Below are 25,358 nucleotides of genomic sequence, written 5' to 3'. Positions count from 1 at the left end.
AATTCCAGGGTGTGGAGTGACTCATTGGGAACTGCGTGAATAATCGAGACTTCATTTGCAGTAAGACAAAGCCATGAACTTTCGTCTGGCACATAGTGGGGAACATGTTCCTGTGTCAGGGACCGTGCTCCGGGGCCCGTGTTCCGGCCAGCAGAGGTACCGGACGGAGGGATTTTTGTCAATGACCACAGACCGGCCGCTTCCGAAGTGCGGTGCTGTGCATGCCAATGCAGCGTGAGACTGCACGGCCCCGGGAAGCAGGCGAGAGCGCGGGGCTGTGCATGCCAATGCAGCGTGAGACTGCACGGCCCCGGGAAGCAGGCGAGAGCGCGGGGCTGTGCATGCCAATGCAGCGTGAGACTGCACGGCCCCGGGAAGCAGGCGAGAGCGCAGGGCTGTGCGCTCAGGGCAGCTCCTGCTCTCACCAGACAAGCGACATCACGTCTCAAGGTGTCAGTTTCCTACATCACAACAGCACTGCAGAGAACCAACCAAAGCCACCCCGAGCCTCGCGGGGGTGTGGTGGGAGCCGGCCTGCAGCGCGGCCCGTCACCTGGGGACACCGCGGCACGACCGCGGGGAACAGCCGCGGCCGCTCCGCCCGTCCCGCACCCGGAGCTGCTGCAGAACCTGGGGCCAATCTGTCAGCAAACTCCATTTACCAGCACCAGGTCCTCTCAACATGTCCCTTAACCCGCCGTGGACCCAGCTGATGGTCAGCAGGACCTGCCATGCAGGATCAGTGGGACGCGTGTCCCACCCCGCGCCCGGGGACACCCTCTCTGCCACACAAATCTAATGAACTCTGGTTGACACATCATCTCGTTAGCTTTTTTCTTCCAGAAGAGAATACTGTTTCAATTATAATCAGGTAGTGCTAATACATCTAATTAACTGGCAGAACGAACAGGTTTGAGAAGCAGTTGATACCAGGTAAACCTTAAAAATAAGGGATTAAACTAAAAATCAAGGCATACACCTCAAGACCAGAACAGCAAAATGGGAAATTGAATCAGCCTAAGCTGAGCACTTTAACATTAGTCAAGGACTCAGATCTCTCCCAGCGCCGTGAGAGGCAGAGAGGTTTGTATTTCAAAGGAGTGACAGATTGACTGTTTCCTCTGCCCTCGGCCAAGGCCAGAGCGGTGCCAACCGCGGCTGGTTCCCACTTGCTCTATGGAAATCAGGAGCTTGATTTCTTTTCCAGGCTGCAAATCAAGCAACGCCAGGAGCTGTGCCCATCTGAGGTTTCAATTTGCTGCGCCCTGTAAGAGGAACGGCAAGAAGAGGGGAAAGTGAGATCACTTTGGCCCGGGCTGTGCCGAGGCCCAGCGCCCAGGCCCCTCCAGCGCCAGCGTGTGCCCGGCAGCGTCCCCTGCACCCAGAGCCGCCCAGGCGCCTCCAGCGCCAGCGTGTGCCCGGCAGCGTCCCCTGCACCCAGAGCCGCCCAGGCCCCTCCAGCGCCAGCGTGTGCCCGGCAGCGTCCCCTGCACCCAGAGCCGCCCAGGCCCCTCCAGCGCCAGCGTGTGCCCGGCAGCGTCCCCTGCACCCAGAGCCGCCCAGGCCCCTCCAGCGCCAGCGTGTGCCCGGCAGCGTCCCCTGCACCCAGAGCCGCCCAGGCCCCTCCAGCGCCAGCGTGTGCCCGGCAGCGTCCCCTGCCCGCAGAGCCGCCCAGGCCCCTCCAGCGCCAGCGTGTGCCCGGCAGCGTCCCCTGCACCCAGAGCCGCCCAGGCCCCTCCAGCGCCAGCGTGTGCCCGGCAGCGTCCCCTGCACCCAGAGCCGCCCCTGTCACAGACACTGGGCTGCAGACACCAACACAGACCTGGGGGGCGGCAGGGATGGCCCGAGAACCTTCACAAGCCAAGAAAAGCTGGGAGAAAGCTTGCAAGTTCCAGGCCCAGACTGGAAAAGAGACAAAAATGCATCAGGTCAGAGACACGAGCTGGTGCCATGTGTGCACTAAAGGCCAGAGGCTGTCACTACAGATCAGCTATTCCCAGCACTTATTTCCTTTGTGTAAGTTGTAAAGTACTCCCAAAAAGCACTGGTTAGGTGACACCATCATCTGCCCTTGATCTGCTCTTGCAAGGACAGGGCTAAATTCCTCCTGACTGCAGCTGAGCAGCACTGCACGGGCCTGCGGGTCCCCAGAGGGACCAGGGGCAAAGTGATCCGCGATGTGATCCGCGATGTGATCTGTGATGTGACCCGTGATGTGACCCATGATGTGATCCACCATGTGACCTGTGATGTGACCCGTGATGTGATCCACGATGTGACCCTGTGATGTGACCCGTGATGTGACCCCTGATGTGATCCACGATGTGATCCATGATGTGACCCTGTGATGTGACCCATGATGCGATCCACGATGTGATCTGCGATGCGATCTGCGATGTGATCCATGATGCGATCTATGATGTGATCCGCGATGTGATCCACGATGTGATCCGTGATGCGATCCACGATGTGATCCGCGATGCGATCCGCGATGTGATCCGTGATGCGATCCACGATGTGACCCGTGATGCGATCCGCGATGTGATCCGCGATGTGATCCGCGATGTGATCCGCGATGTGATCCGTGATGCGATCCACGATGTGACCCGTGATGCGATCCGCGATGTGATCCGCGATGTGATCCGCGATGCGATCCCGGGGCCGGGAGGGACGCACGGGCAGGAACGCGGGGCGTGTGCGGGCAGGCGGGGCCGGTACGTGTGAAACCCCGGGACGCAGGGTGAAGGAGTCTGGTTGCACAACCCACGCTTGGGTGTCCGCTGGACGGCTGAGCTGCAGCTGCAGCAGCTGCTGCGGGTTCCTGGCATGGAGATGCTGTTCAGCACCAGCAGTTCTCAATCTCACGTGCTAGCAGAAGATATGAGCCTGCTCCATCTCCATTTTCAAAGACTTTATAACGCATTGCACAGCCACCCTGTCTTTCAATGGAGGCTTCGCTGGACAGGGCAGCTCAGAGCTCTGGCCACCCTGCTCTTCGCAAGGCCCCTCCGAAGCTGAGCTCCTTGTCACCCGCTGACAAGCGAGGAAGGGCAGCAAAGTCAGGGGGTTAATTTGCTCTGATGGAAAGCAGATAAGACTGAGAAATCTGACAGATGAAATGCAGCGAAACAGTCTAGCATTCATAAAACTGACATAAGAAAAGCTCAAGTTCTGCAACTTGAACTGTACGGAGCCTGTCAGATCGTGAGTCAAAGCTGTGGCGGGATCGGGACCCGCCTGCTCAGCCCTGCGGCCCAGCTGCGAGTCTCTCCCCATTTGATGCGCTCCAGCGGTGGCAAACCACGGGGACCTGCACGCTCCACCGGTGAGCGCTGCTCTGCCGGCCCCGCGGCCTCGCTGCAAAGAGCGGCTGTGCTCAACACGCACCAAACCGCGTCCCCAGCAGGCTGGGTGCTGCTCACCCTGTCTGCTCCTCGGCTCGCGCGGTCCCGGGGGCTGTCCCCCCCGGCTGCTGGCGGGGCGGCACACACGGTGCCAGCAGCCTCCTGGGGCCGCTTCCCCGCGGCACCGCCGTCGCCGCGAGCCCTGCGCGCGGCAGCGGGTGCATCGGGACGGGGAGCACGTGCTGTACTCTGCTCCGGGGTAACGCAACCACAGCTTTTCGCTGGAAACGTGGGGTATGTGCCAACTGTTACCTTTGCCATGCAAAAAAAGGGCTGCTCCGGCACAGTCATCTCCTCTGGTAACTGTGACAGTTACGAAATGCCACCCTGTCCACAATGAGAGGCCACCTCTGAGTCACATCCTTCAGCAGATGTGCCAGGGAATGCAAAGGGGGTTCCCGTCACTGTACGTATCAGTAACAAAGTTTCCTGGGAATAGGCGAGGGCTCAGGAGCCCCGTGGTGTTGGAACCACGGTTCTTTGATTCACACGGGCCGATCCGTGGCGGGCTGCTGTGACACAGCGGGGACACCAGTCACTGCGGGCCCGACGCTGCCGGCGCGGTGCCTGCCGGGTCCCCGGTGTCCCAGGGGCAGGGCTGTGCCCGCGGAGGAGCGCAGCCGAGCCGCTGTGCCGCAGCGCCGCAGCCGGACTCCGCTCCCCCGGTGCGCGGCTGGGCTCGGTGACAGCCACAGCACCCTGTGCCACCGGCTTCTTCCAGGCTGATTCATATCGAAATCCAATTGTTGCAAGAGAAGAAGAACAAACCTAGTCAGCCCAAAATGGTTAAAGAGGAAGAGAGAAATCAGTGTAGGAAATATGAATCACTCACACTTCACAAAATTCCTGAATGGGGAAGCTGGGGCTCAAAGATAATACAACAAATCTGTTTTGTACTGGAAACAAGCCAAGGCCTGTGGCTCCGGGGGGTGCCCAGCCACAGGGCTTCCCGGCTTCGTCGAACCGAGGCTGCTTGCTCAGCACTCTTGAGAAAGATGCTGCTCTAATCTTGTTCACTTAACAGTGCAAAGAAACTTGGCTTTGCATGTCAGTGCAGTTTGCGATGTGAGAATGGAGCAAACTAACAACGCCACTGTGTATTCTAGCAGAGTCCAAAACAAATTCAGTGTCACAGCTAACATTGCAGAAGAATGATTTCCTGGTGGGATCTGGTATATAAAGTCATTACAAAATCACCCGCCTTGGTGAAAACGGGGATTACAGTGCCTGGTTTAAAACTGGCTACTTGGCCTGACCAAACAGCTCTGCCACTGCACAGATCATGAAGATTGCTATCACAGAGGGATTAAGGCATCGATTTACATCTGACAGTAAATTAAACTGAGCTGAGTGATGCTGTAACCATCTCGTTTCCTGCCTTGACTCTTTGGATGTTGCTGACCCTGGAGGGAAAACGCTGAACCGAGTTCCAGGAGCTGCTGACTCAGCACAGCTCACAGCCCAGCGCGTTACAGATCACCGGCACCTATTTCAATACATTGCAGATGTAAGAGTCGACTACCGAGAACCGCAGAAGACCCCAGCAAAACTGAGTACAGGGCAGTACAACAGGAAATTATAGCTCATGTATATAACTGCAAAGTGATGTAACTAGAAAAAATTACGGCTTCACCTGTAAAAAATGAGCTGACCATTACTGTGGCCCTTCCCTGAGCCCCGTGCTCGGCCTTTCCCTGAGCCCTGTGCTCAGCCCTTCCCTGAGCCCCGTGCTCAGCCCTTCCCGAGCCCCGTGCTCAGCCCTTCACTGAGCTCTGTGCTGCAGCCCGGGCCGGCGGCGGGAGCTGCGCAGGGGCCTGGCTGGCACAGGACGATGCCACGAGCCTCTTGCCGCGGTCACCGTCACCCGTCCCAGGAGCGCGGTGGCGTCTCCTCAGTGTCCCCTGCGCTGCCGGGGGGACCGAGCGCCCAGGAAGGGCCGGGGCTCTGGGCGCCCTCCTCCCGCGCCATGCACAGGAGCGCTGAGAGCAGCTGGGGATCCAACACAACGCGGGAAGAAGACACACTATCAATACTAAGAATTTCTTTTTCTAGCTGTTCAGGGAGCCACTGGGTAACTCAAAAAGGCAACAGGTTTATTTCTAGACCTCCTGTACTTCCATCTCATAACATATAATAATAACGTACTGATTTTACACATAGCTGTTAATTTTAAGTCAGGCTAATGCCACAGGTGGGGTGAGGCCGCTGGGCGCTCGCTCTGGAGGGGGGGAGGCCGGGAGGGACCGGGCCCAGCGCCAGCCCCGCGTCACCCCACTGTCACCCTGAACTCTTCCACCCGCACAGACCGGCAACAGCTTTGCGCCTGTCCCGTCGCAGACTTTCTCTTTCAACAATTCTGGCAGTGTAGGGCCACAGCCAAGCTGGAAGCTTGGGGCCTGTGCGCTGAGCTGTGCTCCCCCGAGCCCCTGAGCCCCACTCCCCTGCGCCCCGCTCACCAGCTCACTGCCGACTGATGGGGAGCTCAAGGTTCCTCTGTGTCCCCAGGGCTCTGCAGAGCCGAGCAGGTCCCAGCCCACGAGGGGTGACCTGGGCCAAGGCAGTGCCCACCCTGCCAGCTCTGCGGGGACCGCGTGCACCATCCCCAGGGAGCGGGGGCCACCATCCCCAGGGAGCGGGGGCCACCATCCCCAGGGAGCGGGTGCCACCATCCCCAGGGAGCAGGGGCCACCATCCCCAGGGAGCGGGTGCCACCGTCCCCAGGGAGCGGGTGCCACCATCCCCAGGGAGCAGGGGCCACCATCCCCAGGGAGCGGGTGCCACCGTCCCCAGGGAGTGGGTGCCACCGTCCCCAGGGAGTGGGTGCCACCGTCCCCAGGGAGCAGGGGCCACCATCCCCAGGGAGCGGGTGCCACCGTCCCCAGGGAGCGGGTGCCACCATCCCCAGGGAGCGGGGGCCACCATCCCCAGGGAGCAGGCGCCACCATCCCCGGGGAGCGGGTGCCACCGTCCCCAGGGAGCGGGTGCCACCGTCCCCAGGGAGCTCGGGCTGGCTGCCACCGGACTGCAGCAGACGTGGGTGTGTTAGCAAAAGGATTAAGCAAAATAGTCCACTGGGTTTCTCCATCCCCCGTTCACAGGGCCCAGTCACTGCTCCGTCCGTCCTTGTCCGTGCGGTATTTAAAGGGCTATATTTTAAGCCCACTGGTCCCCCCAGGAGGGCATTATGGGCTGGTTAAACATTCTGCGGTCACCTGCAGCGCCACTGGGACCTGAGGTGCTCCCTGCTCCACCACCCAGCACTGCACAGCAGCACTGCACAGCAGCCCCACACAGGAACACTGCACAGCAGCACTGTACAGCAGCACTGCACAGGAACACTGCACAGCAGCCCTGCACAGGAACACTGCACAGCAGCACCGCACAGCAGCACCGCACAGGAACACTGCACAGCAGCACCGCACAGGAACACTGCACAGCAGCCCCGCACAGGAACACTGCACAGCAGCACTGCACAGCAGCACTGCATAGCAGCACAGCAGCACTGCACAGCAGCCCTGCACAGGAACACTGCACAGCCGCACAGCAGCACTGCAGCACAGCCGCACAGCAGCCCCGCAGCCCTGCACAGGAACACTGCACAGCCGCACAGCAGCACTGCAGAGCGCGGCTCTGGGGAGCGCGGAGCAGCCCGTGGCGTCTGCCGTCTGCTCAGCTCTATTTTGAGGTGTTCAAACTTAGCACACTGGCTTTTTTGGGCCCATAGGCACAGGTCAGGTGGTCACCTGTGGCAATATGTTTATTCACAGATTGCAGCTGCTTTCAGGGAACAGCCTTCTCTAAACATAATTAGGGCTATTTAAGTAGCTGCTCACAATCACCTCTCGGTTCACACAAGACACCACGTCCTCCCTCACTGAGCAACAACTCCTGGAGACACAGGAATGAGAAGCCACAAGCAGCTTGCTGTCGAGTACCTTCAAGATTTTTATGGTTCTGCTGTAAATGGGCATTTACTTTTGACATTTTGACTTTTGACTTTTTGCATTCATCTAGCACAGTCACAAATACAATTACTCCAGCACCGACAGGGAAATAAGAAATGTGAAAGACGCAAAACCTGCCTCTAAACAGCTCCTCTCCCTTCCTGAAAATGTTAGTAACTATTTCATAATGTGACATCAAGCCAGAAACTTGGTGCCAGTTTTCAGGGCTACAGATGCCACTGAAAAACCAAGGAAGCTTTCTGAGCAGCAAAGGGGAACCCAAAAAAGCGTGAGCCATGCAGAAACCTCCTGGGAAGAACAGACACGGGAAACAAGATCTGTGCCGAGCTTCTGTTGTGCCGGGGGAAAAGGTGTCATCTGGCTTAGCAAGTGAAGTGTGACGCATGTGCAGCTCCTGCCGAACCGCAGAACCGCTCATGTTGAGTGCTCTTGGTACCCCGCATCTCCTATCTTACTTTCTTTAGAAGTTCAAGCCAAAAGGCTACTTCAAGCTGCTACATTTATTTGCCCTTTCCTTCCCTTGAAGGAAACGTAACCAGTAAAATTCCCCACCGTACTTCTCTCCTTCCTGAAGTTTCTTTTCCCGTTTGCCCTCCCCATATAATCAGACCCCTTTTCACACATGGGTGACCCTAGAAAGTCATTTAGAGTGGGAACCACGTGAACCAGTTCAGTGAACACCAGGTAATTGTGCCTTAGAGGCCTTTGGGAAGGTCAAATATTTCTGGGTAATTTTTCCAACTGCTTTCTTTGTTAAATGAAATCCCACTAAAAAAAGGAGAGGAACAAGGTGGCTCTACAGGAGCCTCTGACTCCCTGCCCCACGTCCCAGCAGGTTCTCCCCGTTCCTGTCCGAGACGCCCATCCCCACAGGCACCTGCCGTGCAGAATCCGTCCTTCACAGCCGCCCTGGGAACGGCTGAGATGTTCAAATACTGTTCTCAACAGACTGTCAGTCACTTCCAAGCTCCAGCTAGAAAAGGCTCAGTTCATGTTTGCATCATGGTACGAAAAGCAATGTGGACACCATGTCCGGCACAGGCCGGCCCGAGCGCTGGTGGAGCCGCGGCGGCTCTGTGCGGTTCCTCCACTGCCGAGCGCTACAGAGTTTACACAGCAGCTTTGCCTTCCAGCCTTGGTCAATTTGGGTATTACTGCTAACGAGCCAGTCAACTGTGTGATAATAAATAAGAAATTATAGCACTGATTTAAATGAACTGAGAAGTGTTACAGCCACAAGATGGTCACGTAATCCCAACTTTCATACAAAACTAGACCAAGAACATCCAACAAAACTAAAGAAACTTCATGTTCTTCTTTAACGTGCAATTTCAGCTACAGAGGTAAATAAATTCATTTTATACTAAGAATGGAAGCACAGAGGAACTTTGCTAAATAAACTTCTCTTTTAGGAGAGATTTTAGCTTAATAACTGGACCTGTTTTCTTCCTCCTGCCTGTGGCCTCGTACTGCGGAAACCTGCCGATGACTTCCAGAGCGTCCACAAAAAGTGACTTTGCAAGCTGTGGTTGCGGCACAAGGGACGCACCCTGCCGGGGCTGGTGCAGGGACTGCTCTGCGCAGCCGGCCCGGGCACCGCGGCTGCCTGAGCTGCACCGGCCCGGGCACCGCGGCTGCCTGAGCTGCACTGGCCCGGGCACCGCGGCTGCCTGAGCTGCACCGGCCCGGGCACCGCGGCTCTGTGAGCTGCACCGGCCCGGGCACCGCGGCTGCCTGAGCTGCACCGGCCCGGGCACCGCGGCTGCCTGAGCTGCACCGGCCCGGGCACCGCGGCTGCCTGAGCTGCACCGGCCCGGGCACCACGGCTGCCTGAGCTGCACCGGCCCGGGCACCGCGGCTGCCTGAGCTGCACCGGCCCGGGAGCGCGTCCGGAGCGCCCCGGCCGCTCCGCACGGGAAGGGAGCGAAGGGCCCGGGCCGGCGTCCCTGCAGACTGTGTCACGGGTTTCCAGCAGAGGGATCAGTCCTCAAAAGCACCTCCAGCCTGCTGGAAAGAATTCGCTGTTCCCAACATTTTGCAGACCATAAGGGAACGGAAACAATAATTACACAGTTCCCAAGAGGTTTCTGGTGAAAAAGCTCGGCATTAACGCGCAGATCAGCCCTGCGGGCTCTAGAAGAGCTCGGTACCTCTGCCGACTCCCCTTTCTGGCCAGCGGCGCTGGCTCGCTCGGGAGGCCCTGGCTGCAGGCGGCCGAGCAGGGCTGGATTCACGCTCCTCTGCGACTCCTGAGCAGGTTTGTCACTCACGGTCCGATCTGCTGCTCCCTGGCTGGTGCTGCAGCGCGGCTCTCCCGGGAGCAGGCGCACACCACGGCACTCGTGGCATTTCGGGGCCGTTCCTCCCTGCTGCCCCTTCCCCAGCGCGGCCAGGCTGTTGGGCGGCACACGAGCTGGCGACAGCAGCGAGCACCAGCTCAAAGGCGGCGTCGATAACCCCACTTGAGACACTCGGGAAACGGGACTTAACTGGGTAACTTTCACGATGTAAACATTTGCACAATGCCACGGATACCAACATACAGTCGACCCATCTTGGCCCACACAAGGGGCACAGTAAGACTAGCTGAGCCGGGTCTGTGTGACGGGGCGTCCCCGGTGACAGGGACACGCGGCACAGAGCTCTGCGGGCAGTGACGATGGCTCCGGCGCCAGCGCGGCACACTCGGCATCGTCCTGCACTTGTGCCATTTCACAGAAACGCAGCTTCTTTACAAAATAAGAAAAAGTGTATTAATTCTAATTATTCCTAATATTCTAACTGTCCACCACACGCACACACCCCCGGTTTTCTCCATGGAAGTGCAAACACAACATCTTTTAATCAGTACTTTCTACATGGCTAAAATCTGCTGTTTGACGTACCGTACTCTCTCCCTTTCATGTGTACTTTGATTTCCTGATGCAGGTCAAGATCCACTCCAACTGCCTTTATCTTGTGCTCGTGTTTGGAATACCATATTTCATAACATGCACGTGGAGATCCATTTTGAGTAATACAAAATTCTATAACTAGTGAAAAACAGAGACTAATCCGTTTCCGTGTCTGTGTCCCGGCAGCCTGCGCTGCAGCGCGCGGCCAGCGCGTGTTCCCCGCGGCAGTCCCGGCATCCCCACGGCCGATGCGCCCCGTGCTGCTGCCGGGGCCGCGCCAGCGGCTCTCAGGAGCGGTGACGGTCCATTCGCGGTGTCACTGCTCCTCGTGCACGGAGCACACACGGACAGGCGGCTCGAACACAGCCCCCCCAATTCCCGCTGACCAGAGAGCCCGGCTCAGGGTGCAAAGGGAGAGTGTTAGTGAGGATTAATGGGAAGTAACTGGCTTAGTATAATATGACAGCTGTGCCAAAGAGAATGACACATTTTCTAGCTGCAATCCCTACTGCCACATCCCTGTGTTGTATTTTGGGTATTGGCCAGATTGCGCTGGCTGCAGAATACGCTCTGTTACCGTAAATCACTGCAGAGGAGCAGAACTGTCTATATTTAGGCCACCAAGCCCCCATGTTAATCTTTACTCCTCTTTGTTTCAGTACCCTGCTGTCTGTTTTCACCTTGCACACTGTGCAGCGGGTCTGGGTGCCTGCCGAAGGCAGGGCTTCCTTTCCCCAGGAGAACTAACAGCCACATCTGGAGTTCCTTATTTCTTTGTCTGTTCACGTGTGGGTTTCCTTGTCGTGCAGACTATAAAGACCCTCCAAGCAGACCCGGCAGAGCTGGAAGGGAAGGCGCAGGACAGCGGCGCTGGCGGTGGCCGTCCCCGGGGGGCGCGGGAGCCGGCGCGGGAGCCGCCGCGGGGACAGCGCACGCGGGGAGAAACCATTTCAGGGCTGGAGCTCATTTAGTAGAATCTGGCTGTTAAACAAAGAACCGCAGTGTTTTTAGGATTCTGCTGATTGGATTAAGTCGCCCTCCTGCCAACTGGATCACTTCAGCTGGCCGAACAGTCCGACACCTCCTTTTAGAAAAGAATTTGCTAACGTGACCGAGTGAGTATGACGGCATTCCTCAGCAGCGCCTCGCCGTGCCGCGGGGACCAGCCACCGCGCGGAAAACAAAGCCCTTTTATGGGAAACTTCTACAGGATTCAGAAAAGACTTGGATTAGAAATTAAAAGAAAACTCAAAACATTTCTATTTTTAAGCCTAACAGAATAACAGATCGGTCCTGGCAGCCTGGCACTCACGGCCCAGAGTCGTCACAGCGCGACAAGCGCAAACGCACCAAGTTTCGCAGTTTTGTAAGGTTACAGGCACCCTCTGGCTCCTTCTGTGGCATCTCCAAGACATCACAACTTCTTCTCTACCTCCAAGGCAGCGCTGGCAGCCTCCGAGGGCCGGTTTTACCTCTGAAACGCCGTCCTGCCGCCCTGCCCACCGACTCCGTGCTCAGAAACAAAAGCTGGTGATACCGCAGCTGATACTCTTCAGCATTCAAACACTTGGGTGTCACGGGACAGTAGTAAAAACAAAACAACATCGCTAGAAAGAGCCGGAACCCCTTGGGACAGAAAGCCCAAAGGCATTTTGTGGGATGCCATCTGTGTGAGAGGTCACTGCTCTGCAGAGCTCTTTGGGGACTTTTTGCATCTCAGATTCACTGATGGAAATCATCAGACTCCATTAGATCGGACCGTAACACCTCTCTGCCCACAGACAGATCACAGCCCTGGGCACAAGTTGTACCAACCATTGGTTCTTAAACTAAAAATAACTGTTCAAGTGGCACGGAGCCTGGTGTGGACATCTAGACTGGGTCACGACTTTAGCCCGATGTTGCCCTCAGGGAGCACAGTCTAATATTCCTGAGACAGCTCCATGTGAACTCAGGGCCAGCTTTGACAGGGATTTTGAGCCAGCTTAGTGAAATCGATCATTTCTTCAGTTCAACTTTATATGGTTCTTTGAATAACAATCATTTTTATGGCGAACGTTCACCTGAAAATGGGCCTGGTGCAATGCAGCACGCTTGACCCACTCGCCCCTTTGCTCTCGGCCGCGTGCTTGGCACGCGAGCGGGAGGAACAGCTGTCCCTGCCCTGCTCCCACTGCTGGAAAGCCGGACCCCACTGCCGCCGACACCACGGTGGCCGTTTGCCTCGGGCGCAGACAAAGCGGAGCTGAGAATGAGCCCTCCCGCGCGCCTGCCCGAGAACCCACAACCTGCCCGCAGGCTCCAGGAACCCACAGCCCCTGTGATGCGGCAGCTGTCCCCACCCGGAGCCGGGACCCTCACGGGAGCTGCCCCGCTCCCCTGGCTTGTGGCACCTTCCCGGTCCCCGCGCGGAGGCCAAGCAGCGGTTCCGAGGGCGCCGTGCCGCGGTTCCGAGGGCGCCGTGCCGTGGTTCCGAGGGCGCTGTGCCGCGGTTCTGAGGGCGCTGTGCCGCGGTTCCGAGGGCGCCGTGCCGCAGTTCTGAGGGCGCCGTGCCGTGGTTCCAAGGGCACTGTGCCGCGGTTCTGAGGGCGCTGTGCCGCAGTTCCGAGGGCGCCGGTCCCCGCGGGGCTCCGGCAGCGTCCAGAGCCCGGCCAGCGCAGCAGCTGCTCCGGGAGACGCAGCCGCCTCTCGAGTGCAGCAGCTTCCAGGCGAAGGGAGCCCAGGTGCGGGGCCACAGCAGCGCCCGCGGGCCCGTGCAAACTGGGGTGTCCAAAGGGCCTCAGCGTCCCCCCTGCACCGCGAACCCTGCAGCGGTGGGTGTGGGGTCGCTGCCCGCTGCACCGCGCTGCTCGCAGAACGCTGCCGTGATCCCTGCTCCTTCCTAACACCGTAACTTGAACATCCCTGCTGCTTCACTTCATACAGACGGCTGTTGTTTCAGTGTCCCCTCAGGACATGACGCTCTCCAGAGAAAGGGCCAGGGACAAAGAGCATCTTTTGAAAGCTCTCATTACTCGTGTGCCATACTTCTCATATCTGATAAGCCTATCTGTGAACTTCCAAGAAGAGATGCTTATCTCCTCTTACACAAATAATTCAGGCTAACGTTACTTTGATACAAGCCTTCTGTGATACGTTTCTGTAAGCAAAGAACTACTTAAGCGCTACCCCTGAGGAAGCACCAGCATCGTGTTTCACATCTGTCTCATTTTGACTCTAATGAAGACTACTTTTTATACCAGATCTGCCCTCATATCATTACTGCGTGCTTTTTCTTTCAGTAAGCACTTATAAATCTATTTACCAGTTACTGCAGTTACCGCTTCAAATGCATTTCTCTGTGGAATCAGCAAACACTAAGGATATTTTACATGAAAGAAACTTTTATGTGATTTTGTCAAACAGTACAAAAGGCATTTTGTGGATTTTTGGATTTGCCTAAGTCCTGTATATTCCTATTTCTTACTAATACTCCAGAGTATACCAGCAATTAACAGCTCTGCCTTGGAAGCTGCGCTGGCCCTCGCAGGCTGGGCCAGGCCTTAGGCTGCCAGTCGGCACCAGGCTGACCCCATGCGGACCCACATCCCCGCCGCCACGGGACGTCGGTTCTGATCACCCATAAGAATGACCACGATTCCAGCGACAGGGCGGCCCGAGGCCGGTGGTCGGGACAGGCAGGAGCCCCGCGAGCCGTGTCAGAGCCCGCGAGCTGCAGCGACGAGGCGGCTGCGCTGCTGCGCCTGGGGAGTCCGTGACGGACCCAACGGCCCTGCAGGGCAGGCCCAGCACCAGCCTCCTCTGCCCAACGCACCCGCCGGGTTACCCACCCGTCAGTGCGATCTCTGCACTTTCTAACATGCCGATGGAACTGCACGTTAAAGGACAAAAGTGGAAAATCTCTACGGCGTTACCAGAAAATATCTATGCTTTTTTACAAAACACGTGTTAGACCAGCCTAGGCTAAGCTTACTGTAAGCCTTAGATCTCTACATGTTGCTCATTCCAGTGCAGAATCCAGGGCTACCCGCGGTGGACAGAGAAATAGCTGAGGACACAAAGCACAAGAAGAATTGTCAGCATTCACCACTAAAAGAGAGAACACATTAAAAATACTGTTAATGTTTATTGTTAAAGTCAAGAGCATCCCTGGATTTAGGCTTTGTTCTATATTTCATGCTAGGTTCAATATTAAATAACGAGAATTTACTTTGAAAGTTCAGAAATTTTTAAGGCCCCTCGAAAGGAGCTGAAAATGACTCCCTAGAGGAAAGTGCCTTTCACAACACTCAGAACACACCGAGGTACTAATGAGAGCACGGACTTGCAGTGTAGCCGCAAAGCCTGCTGCACGGGGCACCGCCTTGAGAGGCGCTTTAGGAGAGAACGAACCCATTACAAACCCAGGTGGAGGGTTCGATGCCCTAACCCTATGGTTATAGGGGTCGATGCCGCCTAACCCGGCAGCAGAGACGCGGGGCTCGAGGCACCCAGACCTCGTGTGGGACACCCGCGGCACCCGGAGCTGCAACGGCTGAGGGGCGTGTGGGATGCGGGTACTGCTGTGGGGGGACACGGGTACTGCTGCAGGGCGATGCGGGTACCGCTGGGGGGGGTGCGGGTACCGCTGTGGGGGGTGCAGGTACCGCTGTGGGGGGATGCGGGTACCGCTGTGGGGGGTGCGGGTACCGCTGTGGGGGGATGCGGGTACCGCTGTGGGGGGATGCGGGTACCGCTGTGGGGGGTGCGGGTACCGCTGTGGGGGGTGCGGGTACCGCTGTGGGGGGATGCGGGTACCGCTGTGGGGGGTGCAGGTACCACTGTGGGGGGTGCAGGTACCACTGTGGGGGGTGCGGGTACCGCTGTGGGGGGATGCGGGTACCGCTGTGGGGGGATGCGGGTACCGCTGTGGGGGGTGCAGGTACCGCTGTGGGGGGTGCAGGTACCGCTGTGGGGGGATGCGGGTACTGCTGTGAGGGGATGCGGGTACCACTGTGAGGGGATGCGGGTACTGCTGTGGGGGGACATGGGTACTGCTGCAGGGCGATGCGGGTACCGCTGTGAGGGGATGCGGGTACTGCTGCGGGGGGACATGGGTACCGCTGCGGGGGGACAGAGGTACCGCTGCGGGGGGGACAGAGGTACTGCTGCAGGGGGACACAGGTACCGCTGCGGGGGGACACAGGTACTGCTGCAGGGGGACACAGGTACCGCTGCGGGGGGATGCGGGTACCACTGCGGGGGGATGCGGGTACTGCTGCAGGGCGACACGGGTACTGCTGCAGGGGGGACGCAGGTACTGCTGTGGAGGGATGCGGGTACCGCTGCGGGGGGGTGTGGGAGCCACAGCCAGCTCCACTGTCCGGGACCCTGCCGGGGCACACGCTGCCCCCCAGGACAGGTCTCTGTGCGAGGAGAAAAGCCTTTCATGGAGGGATCCTCCACACATTTGCCTTGTCTCCTGTTTTGCTCACTTGTCAAACAAACAAGTCTGAAATGCTGGGGAGCACAAGGAACAAATTTGGGCATTTTTTTTCCCCTTGCTGAAGTAGTATTTAAGGAATGTTAAGTCTGCCTTGATTTGCTAGAGGGTCCCTTGGGGCCCTCAAGCATGTTACTTTACCCATCGCTTCCCCAGTAAATGTACAGACTTTCAGGACCAGAATTTCTCATCCAGAATCTAGAACGGCAAAACCTCGCTCTTTCCTGGTGCAGTTAAATCTGGTGTTCTTTCTTTGTTTATCAAAGCAATACCCCTGAGAAACAAAAAGCCCAACCTGTTGTTCTTTGTTTCTCAAAGCAATATCCCTCAGGAACAAATCGCAGCTCCTTCCTCGCCCCCCCGCCAAGCTCCCGGCCCCACGCGCTCACGGCGCTCGAGGGCCCCGCGCCGCCGCCCGCGTCAGGAGGCGAGCGAGCCACAACGGCGCGGCACTGCGACCGGCGCATCTGCCGCAGCAGCCCGAGAACCCCTGAGAACGCCAGTGCTGGTCGACATCTGAAAAGAGAGATACGGAACACATGAAGCTATTCAAAGTGAAGAATAAAATAATTCTAATGAGGAATAGCTGCATTTAAAAAGCCTGATAGATACGCTGTCGGTCAGAAAGGCCGCTGCCTCATCCAGAACGTCCTGCTTCTGAGAAGACCTCAACCTGCTGGCTGGTGTCACCACTGACACCTGAGCCGGCAAACGGCAGCTCACCCTGACACCGCTCCTGCGCTAATGACTCGCCCAAGATAACCGGAGTCCCTGGCCAGCCTCCATGTCACTCGGTGCCCTCAGAGCCCGCGGTGCCCGCCCCGCGCAGCCGACCCCAGAGCCAGCTCCCCGGTGTGCAGGTCACAAACCCGCGAGGCTCCGCCGTGCCCCGGGGTGGCCACCAGCAGCCCGCCCGCCGGCACGAGCGGCCCAGCGCCTCCGCGGTTCCTACAGCCGGTGCGGACAGCCCGCGCGCCGGGGCAGAGCTGCGGGGCCGGGCTCCCCGGGCAGAGCGCGCGGGCAGGAGACCCCGGCAGGGGAGAGCCGAGCAGAGCTGGTGCCGCGCAGGCCACAGTGGGGCAGGAGCACAGCCACGGTGGGCAGCAGGAAAAGGAGCGGTGTGAGAATGGCAGCGCCTCCCGAGCACTCCCAGACGCTGCCCTGACCCTGCTGCTGGGTGCCGGCTTTTAGGAACTAGACAATGCCCTCGAAGCAGCTGCTCACAGGAAGAGCTGACAACAGCAATAGCGTGAAGCTAAAATTAGAGGCTTAATTGAGCTCTGGAGTCACTGAAACTAGTGACAGTTCAGCAGTTCATATCCCTGCCTTTTCTTGACAGAAATCATCACCAAGCTGCTCCACTGGCGCCTCTCCCGCCCCCCAGGCCGCACGGCCAGGGCCCCGCGGCGGGCAGGCCCGCGAGGGGACGGCGGCTCTGAGGTCAGCATCGTTTCACAAAAACGGGATGTTATCTGCAACGCCAGGGCACGGGAATGATCATGGGCCACTAGCAATGCAGGAACACGTACAAGATACGGCACGTTAGAAATGCACGGATAATGAAAGAGGATGAGAGACAGGACAAACAGAGGGAAGCCAAGCTGGCAGCTACACGCACTGGAATTAAGAGACGTTATTAGTGCTGAGTTTGCCTCATCATTTAAGATGGAAAGAGCCATTGGTTCATTTATTTGGGCCATTTGAAAAAAAAAATCAGGTTTCTGTAGGTCTTGGATAATTTCATGCAATTAGTTCTTCACATGATAATGAAGAGTTAATCGATATATAGTCTGAAAGACAACGGGCATGGATTTACATTAATACTGCTGTCAAGACTACTTCCTTCCCAAGGAGTGGGTCCTGCCTAGACCCAGGCAAGTCAGACCTAGGCAAGTCAGACCTAGACAAGTTTCCCCTTTCGTTGCCACCACTTTCTCAGGGGGCGTCACAGCTGCCTGGCAAGGAGCAGGGACCTGACCATGAGACGCGGCTGCGGGTGTCCCTCGGTCCCCCACGCAGGTGAGTCTGGAAGGGACGTCAGGCTTGCACTGCTGCTCCTGGCAAAACGCAGAGGTGCCAACCCTAACAGCCGGGGAGGTGAGAGCACCTCCTGCCAAACACCGCATCAGGGTGTCAGGGTGGAAAACAAGCTCAGCCTCCATGAGCACGTCTTGTAAATAAATCACAAGATCTTCATTAAAAATGTGCAACAAAATCTGTTGGCCTCACTAGGCTACACCACGCATTTTTGTCAAAGGAAAATGCACCCCATTTAACTGACTGTTATTTACAAGTGGAGGGGGCTGTTCTGTAAGATCCAGAGTGAGACCTGTCTTTTCTAGCACATTGCCACTACAGCTGCCAGGTCACCGTAGTGAAGAAACAAGCAATTTCTCCGTTTCTGTCTCCGAGAGAGAAAACGTCCTGCAGACCTGCTGTGCGGCGCAGGGCAACGCGCAGACCTCACGGGCTCCCAGCACGAGGACGCGCTGCACGTCCTGCCCGCGGTGTGCTCACCCGCAATCTGTGCGACATTGCTACGGGTTTGTTTTTAGTTCATTGTTCTGCACAGCATTTGGAGTTTCTGGTCCATCAATACGTCTCCTCACGGTGGTACATTTGGAAAAGCCACAGGGCGCTCCTGCCTCCGCTCACACCTGACGGTGCTGAGTTCTGGACCAGCCCCTCTTCTGTTCTTTCTCCAGCATCCGGGTTGCGTTAGGGCTGGTCAGGAATTCTATTTACACCCTCTCATCCAGATGTTGCCCATGGCTCCTTGCAAGAATCTCTGAGCTCTGTGGAAGGCAGGAACACGGTACGAGACCTGCTCTCCACCTTGCCGGTGACACGGAGCGGCCCGCAGAGCCCGGCGGGGCTGCCCCGGTGCCGCCGGCAGCTGTCGGCCGTGCCGTCCCCGCGCAGCTCGCTGCCGCCGCTCCCTTGTCTCTCCTCCCGTCTTCCTGCGCTTGCCGTGGGCACGAGCCGTTCCCGGCCCCCCTGGGGTACAACAGCCCCTTCTCCTCATCCGTTTCCACAGCGCCGACAACCTCACTCCTCGGAGGTTTCCTTGCGCACAGCCCAGCCAGCGGAACGCGGAAACAGCCACGGCAGCCACAAAAACACAGTGCTGCTTCATAACACTTCACTTGACTTTCAGAGATATCAGGTATGTTATCTTGCGGTAAAGTAATAAAACTAACCCTATTTCCAACATAACACGCCTAACTTTTTCTTAAGTTAAACCTTTCCATACTCTTTTGCTTTAACATTCTCAGTTTGCCAGGAACAGAAATGTCCTTCTATGTGATGCTACAGACATCCGTTCGTTCCACCATTTTCACCAGCATCTAGAGCTCAGACCAGAGGACTCTGACTTCACTCTCAAAACCGCCTGTGTTACAAGCAATCGGTGTCTGCCTATTAGAAGTCCCCGGGAGGGCTGTCCCTGGCCGCGCGGCGGCTGACGCTGCGGGAGCCCCCGCTCGGCCCCGCACACGGGGACCCTCGGCCGGGCACCGGCCCGCGGGCTCGGGCTGGGCTCGACCGCGGCTGCGGAACGCAGGCCGCTGCTCAGCGGGTATTTCAGACGCCAGACTCTTTCGACTGACACCCCCAGCTGATGGGCAAGTTCATGTTTTAGGGTGACATCACATTTGTCAGTGTCACGAACGATCGCTGCTTTAGACATCATCAAAACACCTCCTTTCGTAAGCACCATGTGCAGAGCCCGTGTCAGGCAGGCGTCGGACACAACCCGCCGGGGTACCGAGCACGACCAGCACAAAGAGCCGCGCTTCGAATGGAAGCGCAAACTTGGGCCGAACGGCTCCTGGCGAGCAGCAGCGAGCACGGCAGCAGCCGCAGCCACGTCACAGCGCCCAACGGCGCCTGAGCAGCCCCGCTCAACAGCGACCAACGTAACCACGCAAAGCCGAACGCTCGCGCTCACGGCTGTGACAGCCTCGCGGGCTCACCTCCCTTCTTCCCTCTTCATGTACAGCAGATATCCTCCCAAACAGCTCCTTTTCTATCAACAATATGCACTTCTTTCCAAAGGCAAAGTGGAAATCCCTGCAAATATTTCTGGTGCTGCTTCCAGCCAGAAATAACACTAATCTGTTCCACGAGCAAATTCCATTTCTGTTGCTGGATTCCTTTGTACAAACGTCTTTGCTTTGAAAAGGTCTGGCAACAGCGAGGCATAGGCTAATTTTACTTATAAGGTGTGAATCAGACTTGCAAGTTTCTGAATCACAGAAAGGAAGCGTCTGTGGCCTCTTACCACTTCTGTCAAGAGAAAACATCACAGTTCAGCTACTTTAGATGCAACTTCAGACCCACTCGCTGCAGCCCTGCAGATCCCGCCTTGTGCCGCCCTCCCCGAGCCCAGCAATGTGCCCAAGTCCAGAACCTTCCAGTCTTCCTCAAACCCCTGTCGTTAATGGGCTGCATTACCACGGGCCACACTTAGTCTGCAGCATTAGAGAGAAAAGTGAATTACTAATTCGGGAGATTCCAGCAGCCGCTTTGAGAGAAAGGGCTGAGCAAGGCCCGGGCGAGCGGCTCCCCGGCTGCACGGCGCTGAGCCCCGGGCTGGGACTGAGCCGCCAGCGCTGCCGCAGCTGCGCCGAACTGCCCGGGACCGCGGCGCCCGCGGCCCGACCCCGGTGCCACGCACCCGAGACCCGTGGTCAGTTAACGCACCGCGCTCCTGCGCCGAGAGCTCCTGCCCGAGGCACCGCTGTTCTCGGCCGCAGCCGCCTCGGGAGCACCTGCCTGCTCCGGTCCCCGCGTCTTCACAGCTTCGGGGACGCTGCTCACGGCCACGCTGCCGTGAGCTTGCCAGCAATACCCGAAACAAAGGGAGTTTATTCCTGCCCAGGCTCCGTGTCTGGCCAGTCTCTGCTGCGGAGCCGCGACGCGGGCGCGGTCACCCCGCAGGGCTCCGGGGCTGCGCCGAGCACCCCAGCGCACCCTCCCGCTGCTCACGGTCACCTCCTGCAGCCCGGGGACACGCCGAGGGCTGGCACGCTGCCACATGGCTCTGTACCACCAGCCGTCGCTCGCCAGCCCCAACGGCCCATTGCAGTGTCCTGCCCAGCCCACCCGTGGCCACCACCAGACCTGCTTGCCTACAACAGCTCCTGAGGGGTGACGGATGACAGCCGCGCTGCCGCAGTGACGCAGCACTGCCTGCAGCAGTGGCAGGTCCTCCACCTCCCGCGGGACCTGGACACTCAATGTATGGCTGAATTCTCACAGGATAAAAAGAAAAATCAGTCTCAGGCATGCTGAATCTTAATTATTTCAGTAAGCTGTGGCTCTGCAGCCTGACAGTCCATCTTCTGCACAGCGCCATGGTAGATCACAGCCCTTTGTCAACCCAAATTGGTCCCTGACAGTCTGTGGAGACACATATTTGCCATCTGTAATCTATTCCTTGGTTTCTGGCACGTATTTTCAGTGCTTTCTTTTGAAAGCTGTTTCAGATTTCCATGCGCTTCTTCATAACCTCTACTAGCAAAGCTCACGCAGTTTAATTGTTGACAGCTGTGCATGAGCAGCATTTTACATCTTTTGTTGCTGCGCTCAGCACTGCTCGGCGGCGCAACGCGCTCCGGCGGGGAGAGCGCGGCACGGCTTCCGGAGCGGTGCGGGGGCTTCACTGTTCGTTACAGCGTTATGGAAATAGCCCTGTACATTAAAACACTGATAAATAAAAGGCATTTGAGCAAGCAGGTGTGAAACTGAAATTACAGACTACTGACAAGCAAGTGCAGAGTGAATGAGCAGGAACACACTACATCCAGTGCTTAGACAGCCATGGGTCACTGCCCAGAGGCAGGTCCAGCGCTAGTCAGACATTCAGCACTAGCAGGACACCCGCAGCGCCGGGAACGCCGGCACAGCCGCTCCCCTGCCAGCCCGAGGGCCGCAGCGCCCGGCCCCGCACTCGGGCGCCCACCGCGGCGGGCAGGCGGGCGGCGGGGCCGCCGAGCACCGCGCGGGAGCTGGGGAAACGGGAGCCCCTGCTCCTCCTTATCAGGGAGTTCGCATTTCAGTTCCACGGTAAAGAAAAATCCAGTTGAAAACCCAAATGGACGAATCGCTGTGGATTCCTCCCCAGCAGGCAGAAGAGGGACGGTGAAGCTCCGCAGCAGACGCAGTACCTGCGAGCACACCTGGGAGACGTGGGGCTGCGTCATCCTACCAAAGCCGGGAACGCTGGGCACTACGCTGGGCTCTATCTTCTGCCAGGCCGAACTCAAACCCGAAATATCTGCTCACGTAACTTCAGCTGAGCTCTCAGTCATGTAACATAAGCACAAACTCCTCCTGATGTCAGTGCAGAACAATTTGCAGTTAAGCTTTCTGTGGAAACCTACGAATCCAGACACTTCTGACAAGCGCAAAGTAACAATGCGCTTTTACTACCAGCAATTCACTTGCCAAGAAAAAGTACTGGTTTTTCCAAGTTTCTAAATCCTGCAATATCTGGGTTTTTTTAGAACTAAGTTGCACACATTGTCCTTCAGGAGCTACTCGAACGGGCCAGCAATGGCTACGTGTGACCTATCTCAGGCCAGCACGGCCGGCGCTCCAACAGTGGGACTTAATGCAGCCTGTCACAAGGACAAGGGCCAGTGCAAAACGCTCAGCTTTGAGCATGCGCTGCCACTATTGAAAGCACAATCCAAAGTGCAGAGAGGAGGATTTCAGCTGAAAGTCTCGAGGATGGAATTTACTTGCAGGATTCATGCCCAGAGCTCGGTTCAGGGCTCACAGCCCCCGTGGCATCCCAGGCTCTGGAGAAGAGGGACCTGGGTTTTAGGCAGGGCTCAATTCTCACAGAAACGCCTGTGTGTACTTGCACAAGGAATACCTTGTTGGCTCAGACTCAGTGAATTCAGAACAAACCAAACAAAAAGCCGCAGAACCGTGTGCCCTCTAGAGCTTTTGCTGCTCCTGCGGCTCCAATGCGAGCGCTGCCTGCAGCCCAGGAACCTCCCCCGTGCTCTGGAGAGCGAGCCCCGGCCAGGGCAGCGGGCGGCACAGGGTCGGGCCGTGTGCGCGGAGCGGCCGCTCGGCTCCGTGCGGCGGCTCCCGGCCCCCTGCTCTGCCTGGCCCGCTCTGACGGCCCAGCGGGACCGGCCCCGCGCACCGCGGGCTCCGGGCACGGACCGGCTGGGAAGCTGAGGCCTCTCAGCCACAGCACAGGAAAAAGGAAAAAGAGAAAAACGCCAGCAGTACCCGCATCTGGCAGCTTCTGAGCGACGGGGGGGGCCGTTACTCCTGCGCACCGGCAGATGGCGCTCTGCTCCCACAGCCGCGCTGCCGCCGCGCCGCCCGCACAGCCCCGCCCGCCGGGCCGCGGGCACGGACCCGCCCGCCGCGCCGCCCGCACAGCCCCGCCCGCCGCGCCGCCCGCACAGCCCCGCCCGCCGGGCCGCCCGCACAGCCCCGTCCGCCGCGCCGCCCGCACAGCCCCGCCCGCCGCGCCGCCCGCACGGACCCGCCCGCCGCGCCGCCCGCACAGCCCCGCCCGCCGCGCCGCCCGCACAGCCCCGCCCGCCGGGCCGCCCGCACAGCCCCGTCCGCCGCGCCGCCCGCACAGCCCCGCCCGCCGCGCCGCCCGCACGGACCCGCCCGCCGCGCCGCCCGCACAGCCCCGCCCGCCGGGCCGCCCGCACAGCCCCGTCCGCCGCGCCGCCCGCACAGCCCCGCCCGCCGCGCCGCCCGCACGGACCCGCCTGCCGCGCCGCCCGCACAGCCCCGCCCGCCGCGCCGCCCGCACAGTTCCGCCCGCACAGCCCCGCCCGCCGGGCCGCCCGCACAGCCCCGCCCGCCGCGCCGCCGGCGGGACACGGGCACAAAGCAGCCCCGGCCCACCGGCAGGGAACGCTCCAGAACGCGCCAACGGCAAAAATCTCCGATTAACCGCAGTTACGCCTTCCCTTCCATTGTGTAATACTCTTCCTTTCTTTCGAAAATTGTTTCCAGGATTACACGGGATTCAGCACGGTTTGGAAAATGAGAAAGCATGGTTTGTTTCTCTTGCAAAATAAGGAATGACAATTTTTTCTTGCCACATTTAGAGAGAATATATATATATATATAAATATATATAAAATATATAAAAACTGTATCATGCCCGTGAGCACTGCAGACTACATGATCCAGAGGATTTCACAGGAACGAAAGGTCAAGGATCTGCGGCAGATTTCCCCAGCGCTGCTGACAGATCGAACGCTGTAGCGGGTGCGTCACCGCAGGACAGAGGAGGAGTGATGAGGGGGAGCAGTGGCATTTGCCGGCATCTCGGGAAGCTGGGAAATGACAAATCCGTCCGTGGATTCTCCTGCCGTGCTGCCGCAGGTGGCTCCAGCCGGGCCCTGCGGAGCCGGCGCATCCCGGCGTGCACCGCGGCGCCGGCGCTGCGGGCACCCCCGCGGCAACGAGCCACCCAAGGCCAGTGACCAGCCCAGCCCTGCAGGAACCAGGAGCAAAGCCACCCTGGGTTGAGGGCTCTTGGTTGGTTGGTTTGCTCATGCACCCGGCACATTCTGCTGCGCACCCAGTGCAGGCTTGACTTCAAACGAGCGATCGCTCGCCACTGACAACCAGGGAAGCCCATCCTCAGAGCCAGGGTGCAGCTCGTTATTCTCTGCAAATGTAGTGCTATATAAGCAATATATTAAAATATATTTTGACTTTTTTTAGATTCTTTGAAGATTTCATGTTATGCAAGCAGGAAAACCGAGAATATTATAGAGTTACCCAAGATGCTGGAGATGATATTTGCCAGCAAGGTAATTCAATATACATCTATTCTGGCATTCAATAATTAAAGAGAGGCCCCCAGCAGCGAATTGCTGGGTGATTGTCGCACAGCAGCAGCCACCCTCCACCACCGGCGGAGCACCAGCACCTGCAGACGGGCTCTGGCAAGCGCACCACAGCTTCGGGCCGGCGCCGGAACGCAGGCAGGCGGCACTCGCAGCAGAGCTCATTCTTCATCTCCCTGAACAGAAGCCAACACAAGAAGGGGGACTGGGCGCCCATCTCTAAAGACAGAGATTTCTACTGATTAACCTACTAGTGAATGACTTGCTGGATTCAAGACCTTATCCTGCCTCTGACTCTGCACAGGTATAAGGGGCTGTTCAGGTAGGATCCGTGCTTCAGCCCTAATGGAGCAAAAATCAAGGCAGGACTTCAAGGTTTGGGCTTTAATGAATAGAAGCCAACAGCTGACAAATTAAATACTTCAGAGAAGTGAAAATTAAACAGTCCTGCAGTCACGAGGGTTGGCATATGGAAAGCTGCCACTGAGCTAATTATAGAAGTGTCTACCGCAGCAGAGAGGGAGGTCCCAGCGCCCCGGAGCAGCCGTACATCCGGGCACCGGCACCGCGGCCACCGGCCACGCGTGTTGAAGTAGCACATACGTGTTGAAGTAGCACATGCGTGCTGCCTGCCTGCTGCTCATCCTGCACCACCGCAGGCCGAGGGCAGCGGCCCCCGGGCAGCAGCACCGCGCTGGGACAACAGCCAGGGCGGGTTCTGCCCACGGGCTCCCGGCTCGGCAGAGGCGGCGCTGCAGGGGCGCAGG

At 58.2% G+C, this 25,358-nt stretch overlaps 1 long non-coding RNA gene across 1 annotated transcript; it reads right to left on the bottom strand.

Annotated features, from left to right (window-relative positions):
* Positions 1-555: 555 nt before the first annotated feature.
* Positions 556-14,387, bottom strand: LOC309440878. Its single transcript, XR_014184281.1, has 3 exons — positions 11,614-14,387; positions 1,823-1,902; positions 556-1,265 (listed from the first exon to the last, which is right to left on the bottom strand). It is a non-coding gene; the product is annotated as an uncharacterized lncRNA (long non-coding RNA).
* Positions 14,388-25,358: the final 10,971 nt, after the last annotated feature.

This window comes from Streptopelia decaocto, assembly GCF_964273445.1.
Source record: "Streptopelia decaocto genome assembly, chromosome: 6".
Taxonomy (NCBI): domain Eukaryota; kingdom Metazoa; phylum Chordata; class Aves; order Columbiformes; family Columbidae; genus Streptopelia; species Streptopelia decaocto.
The sequence above is the reverse complement of the archived record's forward strand: the minus strand, read 5'-3'. Positions and strand labels throughout refer to the sequence as shown.